The sequence below is a fragment of the Somniosus microcephalus genome, chromosome 5 (genome assembly GCF_052327205.1).
Source record: "Somniosus microcephalus isolate GS21.2 chromosome 5, FLI_Smic_1.0, whole genome shotgun sequence".
Taxonomy (NCBI): domain Eukaryota; kingdom Metazoa; phylum Chordata; class Chondrichthyes; order Squaliformes; family Somniosidae; genus Somniosus; species Somniosus microcephalus.
In genome coordinates this window covers 205871949-205883095 of record NC_140991.1, presented here as the reverse complement: position 1 = coordinate 205883095, position 11147 = coordinate 205871949, and positions in this window count along the sequence as shown.

The following is an 11147-nucleotide window of genomic DNA, read 5'->3' as shown; positions in this document are numbered from 1 at the left end:
CTGCAAAGTATGACCGTGTACACTCTTTCTATTACAAATAATTTGGGCTCTGAGTGGAACAAGATGGATTGATCTTCACAGAGCACTGATTGCCAGCAGAGAGTCACCTTTTGCAAATAACAGTGCCAAAGGACTATTAGGCGTAGGTTTTCCTTTTCCCATCCTTACCCTGGTTCATTTTCCTGGGTTCGGGGTCATTATATTCATTATGTATTAATTGTGGATTCCTGGAAAAATCCTGGACAGCAAGAAAATCCAGGTGGTGCTGCAACAAGAGGGCATTTAAAGGGACAGAACCGCGCTGAAAAAGCAGTTAGCTCATGTTTTTGTAGGGTTTTTCCAAGAGTGAGACCTACTTGAGTATTTGAGACAATTGGAGGGAGATGAGACCACTACTTCCCTCCATTCTCACAGTTCACAGCCCTTCTGCTGCTACCGCAAGGACTACTGCCAGGTTTCACCAGGTGGTCCAGGCATTAAAAGCAGAAGACTGGAGAGGAAATTGGATGGGAATCTGGGCTTTGCCTCATCGCAGGAATTTGCACTTAATGGGTGGGTAGGGGAAGCCAATTGCGATTCTGGTGGGGGCTGGGTGGTCAGGATGGGGAGATGGCAGTAAGTGTTGCTGCCTGATTTGTCCCTGCTATTTTGATCCTAATTTGGTGCAGGTTAGTGGAGTAAAATCCAGGCCTTAACCTTTAGTACAATGAACCTAAGCACAGTTTGTACTGGGTAGCTCCTACTATCTTTCATGGGGACTGATTTCATATAGATGATATTAAAACACTTAATGGAAATTCGAACTATATAGTTATATCCTCATGTAAATAACTCCCAGTTCTGCTAAAAACTCAAATGTAATTTCTATTTCCCCTCCAACATAATTCTACAAGGGTTTCTCATGATTGGCCTTTAACAAAGCCATAAACAAGCAATTTTTCAGCTAATTATTGTAAGTACGTTTTAGGATGGGAATAAGACACAATAACAGTGAAAAGGAAGAAAAGTCCATTCCTCTTTTTATCGGTCTTGCTCCTCTGTTTATTTACATCACCTTTTTTGTATTTACATCACCTTTTTTGTATAAACTAACATACACGGTGAAATATGCTTCCTTGGGTAAATTTAGTGTTGCCAGCAGGGAGCCTTTCTTGAAGGGAATGTGATTTGGAGAAACCAAGTTACAATATTGTAGCCTTATTTCTGAACTACACTCCCTTCAAGCTCCGCTCCACTCTGAAAATACAGGAATGCTGAATTTACCTTTTTATATGTCAAAGATTTCCTTTGTATCTTGAAGGTTACTGGGTAGTGCAGTTTAACAGAATGTGAACCTGAACTAAATAAATGTGCATAACAAACAGTCTGGTAGGGCAGAAAAGTCCAGTCTGTATCCAGTTTCTGGTAATTCAAAACTGCAGGCAGAACACACATGACATCATGGGCATTGGTGTTCAGATCAAGATGAAAAGACATTTTAAAATGGAAAAACCTAAAAAAACAATAATAAAGCCAATGACCCGTAATTTCTGATAGGAGGCACCCGCACGCAGGAAGCCTCCTATCGGGGAAAAAAATCTACGAACTTACCTGAGGGTTCCCGAGGTCGGGACACTTGCGCTCCTGGGCCCCTCAAGTCGAAATGCGCAGGGCCCACGTATCCCAGGGGCGCATGCGGTTCGCAAGCGTCCCTGGGATCACATGGGCCAGGCCAGCCAATAGGAGAAGGGAATCTTCCTTCATACTTTTGACAGATAGACCTGTATGAATGGAGATCACCCCCAATACACACTAAAACATTAAATAATTTTTTTAAAAACCATCACATTTTTAAAATGAGTTAAAAAATTACATTAAATTAAATATTTTAAACAAAAATTTTATTTTTTGAAAAAATAATTAGTTTTTTATGAGGCAAAAAATAAACTTACCTTTGAGTGGAAGAACATTTTTTAACTTTTTTCAACTCTTATGCTGGTAAAAGCAGGCCTTACACCTGCTTTACCAAGCATAAGATAAGGGTTTTCAGTGGGCGGAGGTTCTGCAGAAAGCGGAACTCTTCCCTCCCGCAGAGGCCCTTCACCAGGGCAGGTGTCCGATCTGTCAAGAGCATTCTTGACAGATCGAAAATGCCGGTTTTCAGCGCATGCACTTCGGAAATGCCGGTGTCAGGCATGCGATGTCCCTACGGGTGTGTACACAGCCCGTACACACCCATAGGCATCAGAAAATATCTTAACAGCAGTCTGGAATAACATTTTATTCCAGAATTTAATTTTTGCAGGTATTAGTGTAAATAATCTAAAGGATAATCATATCTATATTCTAATGATCCACGTCTTTAAATCAAATAGTTTACTTCTGTTAAGTGTATAGTTTTTTAGAAGGCAAATGTTCCCCTCTTCATTTCTATGGAAGACCATTGCTGTTAACTGTATTATGACACCGATCATTTAAACTTGCATCTCACCATTACAACCACTGCTAGTGTCTGGTGTCAGGATTGTAGCCAGGATTTTGGAGATGGCTGTTGAAATTCACTTCAGTTAGATTACTGAATCAAGACCCTTGTATATATTCTGAGTATGGGGAAAGAATTGTCTGTGCTCCTACAGGGTCAGGCTCCCATATCACTGGCAGAATAAGATTATCGCTCTGCCGTCGTTATGCCATTGGAGTGGGATCGCAGATTTTTAGGGCCCAATAACAGCAGAAAGGAAATGTGTGATTCAGCGTATGATTTTGTTTTTAAAGCTTGGTAATATGACTTACTGATTTGCAACGTTGCAAAATTGATTCTACAGTATTATATATGTGTCGCTGCGCTGATGCATTGTATCTGAATCAGGACATTATAGAAAGAAAGGATGCATTTGTACAGTACTTTATCAAAGACTTGACCTTTATCTCCTTTACCGCTGAACACCTTTGACATGCATGCCTAATGTTGGCATATTGATGAGTGGAAATATCACCGGTGGAAAACAACTAGCTATGGTTCAATTACGGAGGTGTAAGAATAAATAGCTTTCTGGATATTCACACGATTACCTTTTGGGGAGATGGAGGAATTTGGCTAAACACTCTGTCCAGAGATTAAATAAGTGAAATTGAGTTCATGATTGGGTAGACTGCACATGGCTTGAGGAAGGAGTGAGCTTGATGGGCCAAACAGCTTTTCTTGCTCATAAGGTGAGTGTTGTCATGGTGAGGAATGCAACAAGTAGCAACTTTTATCTGCCACAAGCAATCCCAAAGGTATGGGCAAATGGAGAGAAAAACTTTCTTCAGTTTATTGAGAAAATATATCTTAAGTAGACCAACTGCACCAATGCAATTTTTTAAATATTTCTCTCTCAAACTTTTTCAGGCTTCTCTGAGTGTGAATCTGAATTTAGTTTCCCACAATGAAGGTTTGGGGACTCTCAGAACAACTTTCTCTCATTTCCAAGTACAGATGAAGCACTGAACACAGTTGTACAAAAAAAAAGTATTACTTAATTATTAACTAACATGTCAGTACAAAAGCCATGTGGCATGTTACGTTTAATTAAGCTTATTGAATCATTTGATTCTATTTTATCAGACCTCGATCTGCATAAAGCTGACCAATGCAACTTGACTCAAATAATACTGATGTTCCATACACGGCAGCACCTTAAATTAAGGGTAGGCATTCTCCTTTGTAACAGAAACTATATATTACTGAACCTGGTAACCGTGCACATACATTTCACTACCTGGTAATATGTAAAGACAAACTACACTGAATCAAAAAAGATGAGATTGTTCAACATTAGTCCATTTATACTAGCTGGGCTATTATGTAAGTTGTCAATCAGGCTCTCTGAAACTCAGCCTTGAAAAGGAGGCTTCTTCCCTCCATACTCTGAGTATGTAAGAGTGTGTGTGTGCATGGGGAGGGGTTTAAGAAGCAAGGTCTCAGACACCATCAGCAACAATGGAACTCTAATTTGTCTCTTAACCCCATTGTGAACTACCATTGTCTGTGTAGCTTTCTGCTGAGTTACTTTGCATTTCATGTCCTGGCTTTTCTTTACTGGTTAAAAAAATATTAGGAGTAGAATCTTCTGAAGAAAGCTGTTCCTCCCTTTTTCGTGTAAATTAGTAAAACATTTTCTGATATTTTAAAATATGCGTAGAATCCTAGGCCCTGAAATTCCACCAGCAGCAATCCAGTGGTCCTACCAGAATCATGCCTGCCAGTGCCCCCCAACTCTGAACTCTGCCAGAGTTTATGGGTCAGTGGGAGGGCATCTCTGTTGCATAGGACTGGGAGCTGAAAGTGCCACTTGAGTTGCTTCTTTGGTGGTGCCTGCCCACATACTCATAAACTGGGGCAGCCATGGGGTGGGGTTGGCCCCTGGCCATGGCTCCGATCAGTCTCCAAGCAAGGGGGCTGACCAGAAAGTAATTTTTAAGTTTGATCACGTCAGGGGTCCAAGTTCTTTGCCAAGCCCAGAACACACTGATGGAACCCACATGCTCCCTTGTAGAGGTTGGATTGCCTCACCTCTGTAAGCAACCGACCGCCATGGAAATGGAGACATTCTCGGCTTAGGGATGTCCTGTTCTGGCCCATCATTTTCCCAGTAAGGGGAAGGCAGAATTCCTAACCCTTACAGAGCAAAGAAAAACTGACCCCAGTGGAACTGCATTGATTACTGTACATCCAATATCTGAATCAAGAGAGGTAAGTAACTTCTAACGCTAATTTGGAGAAATCAACAGATATATCAAACATACACACAATTCATCTTTGTTTAATTTAGTTATGATGGCTTGGGGCACAGTACATCGGTATTCAAACAAGCTGCACTGCGGAATGGTAAGATCTATACTTTTGTCCTATGGACATTAACTCTTTAACTCTGGGCATGAGTTGGACTGGCAAAGGCCGAATCAGGAGGCAAACTGGTAGTGTGATTTTTAACTCGCAGGCTTCATCTACATAGCCTCAGTTAGCTTTCTGCCTGACACTGGCTGGGAGCGGTCGCTGGTCGGCGGGTGGGAGCGCAATGTCATATGGCAGGAGGACACTGCCAGGGACCGAATAAATGGTCCCCACTACTCTGGTAAGTCCTGGGGAGGTGTTTGGGAGAGCCTCGTGATCATGGGGGTGGGGGAGTGGGGAAGCCTGGGGCAAGGGAGGCCTGAGCTTTCCTTGTGGGAACCTGCTCCTATTGGCTTTCCTTGTGGGAACCTGCTCCTACTGGCTCCACAAGGGAGGTCAAAAAAGATTTACCTATTAGGGAATCTTTTGGACTGGGCTTCTTGCCCTATAAGCTTAGCCTGGTGGGAAAGCCACATGCAGCCCTTTGGTTAAAAGAGCAGATGCCTGATCAGCATGTACAAATATGGACACTGCCAGTTTCCAGTAGGTCCTTCCCGATTGCTCAGAAGAGCAGATTAAAATTGTAATCTACGGGAAGAGAGTGGGACCTTGGCAGCTAAGTCCCATGATCAATTTTAACTCTGTGCCCACCCTATTTCCGCTGGGCAATCAGGGTTAAAATCACCCCTTTTACTTTAGATGATTCCAGAAACACCTCTGTAATGATCAGTAACATGTCATTCTAGAATGGTACACTAGGTGGAGCAGTATGTTTAGCAGTGGGCTACCCACAAGGCAGTAGTGAAGATGGATGCCTGTACACTAGTCCACATGGCTGAATAAAGGACTAGCTCAAGCTAGCTGTTCATAATGAAAACGTCTATTTATTTATGAACATAACATGGTACCAGGATTGGTAATATCTGCTGAATAATGTGAAACGCGTCATGGAGAATTTGAAGCCACCGGGGGGGTTTGAAACTCACGGGGAATGTCGACTGCAATTGGCGGACTTTCAAACAATAATTCAAACTCTACATTGCTGCCATCGGATTTGGTACGAAGCCAGATGCAAGGAAAATAGCAGTACTGCTCATGGTTGCAGGCCCACAGGTGATAGAGGTATTTAATATGTTTGTATTTGATCAAGAGGAGGACAGAGAAAAAATGGACGATATGCTAAAGAAGTTTGATACACATTGTTCTCTCAAAAAGAATGAGACCTATGAGAGGTACATGTTCCGTTCATGGACACAGCAGCAAAATGAGACTTTTGATAGCTTTGTGAGCGATCTGAAACTGAAAGCACAGACATGTAATTTCTCTGAACTGAAATCATCCATGATTCGTGACCAGATTGTGTTTGGTATTAATGATAAAAAAAGTCAGGGAACGTTTGTTGAGAGAAACTGAACTAACATCAGAAGCACGCGAAGACTTTCAGTGAAATTAATAATAATGCAACTGTAATGAGTGACTGTGCTGCTGTCGGTGCTCTGTTCCACAAGGGGAAGAAATGTGGGCAGAACAGAAATGCAAAGCAATCGGAGGATGGAACTTTTAATTGTAAATGCTGTGGTTACCAGCACCAGTCAAGACAATGCCCTGCGTTTGGAAAAATGTGCACAAAATGTAATGGAAAGAATCACTTTGCCAAACAATGCTTTTCAAAAGTAAAAAAAAAGAAAGGGCAACAAGTCAATGTGATAGAGGACACTGATTTAAGTGAGACATTTTTTGTAGGAATGGTGTCATATGACAATATCGAAAAGGATACAGAAAATGTGCAGCCCTCAGGAATGGACAATGCTGAACATAAAGTTAATGCAGTAAAAGAGGACAAATGGATAATGTCACTGCAGGTAAATGGAGCATTAGTTACATTGCAACTAGACACTGGGGCAAAAGCAAACTTAATCAGTATGAGTGACATTAAAAATATGAAAGAAAAGCCCAAAATACAGAAAAAGTCAGTACTACTGAAGAACTATAATGGACAGAAAATAGATAGCTTAGGTGTATACAGACTTAAAGTGACAGTCAAAGACAAAGTGCATCATCTCATGTTTTCTGTTGTGGCTGAAGGACTTGATTCACTACTAGGTGACAAAGCTTCTGAGGACTTAGAACTGGTCAAGAGAGTCTACCATATAAACTGTGCCATAAGCAGACCAGATGACTCGGTGGATTCTGTAGTGAGTAATTTCCAGGATGTGTTCAAAGGATTTGGAGTTCTACCATTCACTTACAAGATCCAGCTAAAGGAGGATGCTCAGCCAGTGGTACATGCTCCACGGAGAGTTCCAGCACCCCTGCATGACTGGCTCAAGAAAGAACTGGACAGAATGACCACACTAGGAGTCATCAGGAAAGTCGAAGAGCCAACAGACTGGGTTAACTCCATGGTATGTGTAAAGAAAAAGAACAATGATCTAAGAGTATGCATGGATCCAAAGTACTTAAATGCAAACATAAAGGGTGAACACTACCAGATTCCCAAGTGAGAAGAAATCACCAGTGAAATGTCAGGTGCCAGATACTTCACAAAGCTCAATGCCTCACAAGGATTTTGGCAACTAAAACTGGATGAAGAGAGCACCAAATACTGTACCTTCAACACACCATTTGGCAGGTATTGTTTCCTCAGAATGCCTTTTGGGATAATATCTGCATCTGAAATCTTTCAAGAGCAATGGGAAACATAATTGAAGGTCTGGAAGGAGTTCAGGTCTATGTTGATGACATCATCATCTGGGGCTCCACACTGAAAGAACACAGTGAGAGACTGACTAAAGTGCTACAGAGCATACGCCGGAATGGATTGAAGCTCAACAAAGCCAAGTGTCAGTTTGGCGTCTAGGAAGTCACTTTCCTAGGAGATAATCTATCTGCTAAAGGAATAGAGCCAGATATGGGAAAAAGTAAACGCCATACTCAAAATGCCATGACCCACTGACAAAAAAGGAGTGCTATGCATCATGGGGATGATAAACTTCATTGGAAAGCTCATTCCTAACTTGTCAGCCAAGACAGCCTGTCTGCGAGACCTGCTACATAAAACAAATGAGTTTGCATGGACAGAAAGACATGAAAAAGAGTGGATGAACCTCAAAACAGTGCTGACAACCACACCTGTACTCACCTTCTTTGACCCAACAAAGAGAATCAAAGTGTCAACGGATGCATCAAAAGATGGCCTAGGTGCGGTCTTGCTACAAGCAGAGGGTGAAGATTGGAAGCCTGTTGCCTATGCCTCCAAGCCTATGACTGACTCTGAGTGTCGATACGCCCAGATTGAAAAGGAATGTCTAGGCTTGGTAGTTGGACTAGAAAAGTTCCATGGCTACATATATAGACTTCCCACATTCACAGTTGAGACAGACCACTGCCCACTGGTTGCCATCATAAAAAAAAATCTGAATGAGATGTCTCCAAGGATTCGACTCATGATGAAGCTGCAAAGATATGACTTTGAACTGATCTACACACCAGGCAAACACATAGTGTTAGCAGATGCACTATCCCGAGCACCCACAAATGAGTCATGTGAGCTCTACTGAGGAAGACGTGGATGTTCATGTGAGTGTGGTCACTGCTGTGCTGCCTGTGTCAGACACAAAATCAAAGCAAATAGCAGAAGAAACAGTAAAAGATACAGTGTTACAAACAATAATAGAGAACATTCATCATGGTTGGCCAAAAGGTTCCTGTCCAAAGTACTATCGCATCAGGTCAGAGTTAAGTGTCACAAGTGGACTATTGCTAAAACTGAACAGAATAGTCATTCCACAGGCTCTACGTCAAGACATGCTCAAAAGGATTCATGGGGGACACCTCAGAATTGAAAAATGCAAAAGTAGAGCAAGAGGCACTGTGTATTGGCCTGGCATAAATAAGGACATTGAGAACACGATAGGCATATGTGAGACATGTCAGAAACACCAAAACAAACAAGCAAAGGAACCAATGATAGTAGCTGACTTACCAACAGCACCATGGCAAAAGGTTGGTATGGACCTCTTTCATTTGAATGGTAATGTAGGGGTCGCAAAATTTCCCCTATTTTTCACTGAAGATTGAAAATATTGGTCCACATCGTGGATGAAGAATTGGGTGATATGACTTGTCTACAATGTTTTAAAATGTGCCTAGAACTGCAAAAGACTGCTCTGAGATGGAAAGAACATGGACAACACGGGAGTCGTGGAGCTCTGTGGAAAATATTCACACACCTTAAGACAGTGCTTTTATTAATAAAATCGTTCCCTGGAGTTTGGGCAATCACAAAAAGTTTTAAAATGGCCACAGAAAGCATGGCAAAAAGAGCAGCAAGCAGCTCGAGTTGCCTGTGTGAAAAAGTGGGGGGATACAGTGGCAGTCAGACCTGTCAATCAAACCAGGGAGTTTCCCTCTCAGCACTTGAAGTTGCTTATTTACTTAAGAGATTAGCCCACTTGAGAATAACCGCAGGACAATCGATTGTAACTGCTTCTGTTTACACAGCTGTTCAAAGCACTCACAGACAATGATAGACTGAAACCATGGGACGGATATTGATATGTAACAGTTTAAGCAATGAATGGGTTTTTGAATCACCCATTATTGGACAATACGGCAGTTGGATTCCCTTTTGTTTTAGCCCAGGTGAGCTCCGGATGTTTGCGGGAACATTTTGGCCCCACAGTGCAGACACATTAACCCATTCCAACCACTTTGAATTAGCCAATCACAGCGTTTCTTTTGTGTATTGGAACTTTTTGGGCGTGAATTTTCCGGACAGGCAAACAGCAGGGGTCTCACCAGGTATATAAGATAGCTCCTGAGAAGCTATTGCTCTGTTTTACTTCCTGGGACCACAGGTGAGCTTCTCTCTCTCTCTCTCTCTCTCTCTCTCACTTCGCTGGACCACATGTGAGCAGAGTTTCTGACTCCTCAGCAAAGCAACCTAGTAAGGAGTTAGGGGATGGTGAATTAAGGGGATATTGCTAAGATTGTTTAATTAACATTGTAGCCATTTAATCCCTCGTTTTTACCATCTGCATTCCCCCATTTAAGCAATTTTACTGTAATTACTGTGTTCGTGTGGTATAGTTTATAATTTGATTGTAGTTCATTTAGTTAATAAAAATTGATTTGTTCCCTCATCCAAACCACGTGTCCATTTTAATATAATTAATTATAAGTCCTTCAGTCAGAACTGGAAGGTGGGGTAGCGATTCGAAACCGCTGTTTGAAAATTGGTTTATTGGAAATTGGTTTACAGTGTAGCAGCAGGCTGCCTGACCAGGTGAATTACCATAAACCAGGTAAAAGATTGGAATTGGTCAGAGTGCAGGCAAAGGCTGCAAGACCAGGTAAATTACCTTAAACCAGTTAAAAGATGCCCCCCTACAGTAAAGACTATCTAATAGTGATTGACTACTATTCTAACTATCCTGAGATGGCGCTGCTCTCAAGCACATCAGCAAGCAGTGTCATAATGCATGTTAAATCCATCTTTACCAGACATGGAATTCCCAGGATTGCCATTAGCGACAATGGTCCGTGCTTCAACTGTAAGGAGTGGCAACAGTTTGCAGCACATTATGACTTTCAACACATCACTTCCAGTCCTCTGTATGCTCAGTCGAATGGTAAGACAGAGAAAGGTGTTCAAGTTCTCAAACAGCTACTGAAGAAAGCAACAGAAAGGAAGTCTGATCCTTATCTCGCCCTGCTGAGCTACCGAGCCTCCCCTTTAGACTGTGGTTCTTCACCTGCTGAACTCCTTATGGGTTGCAAGTTGCGCACCATGCTACCCTGCTGTGCAAAAGAAAAGCAGAGTAAGGAACTGAGACAGAGACTTCCACTGTTAAAGCTGAAACAGAAATCACACTATGACAAGTCATCCAAAACTCTGAAACCATTGACGAGGGATGATGTTGTCAGGATTGAGGATCCAGATGCATGGAACAGGAAAGCTACAGTTCTTGAGGAAGTAGGACCAAGGTCATACACTGTTAGAACTGAGGAAGGACAGATTCTCAGGAGGAACCGCCGTTCCCTCCTGAAAACACAAGAAACTATCCAAGAGCAAATCGATGACAATGCCGCAACTGAATCTTGTCACTCACCACCAGAACAATCTAACACAAACACACAGACAGGCTCTCATGAAAACACATCAGACTTACCTGTGCTGAGAAGATCCACACGTGAAGTAAAAAAGCCTGATAGACTTAATCTTTGAGTATAAAGAAAACTATAATAAAAGAATGAAAAGCTTAGAGTTCATAAAGTAAAGCTTTGAAAA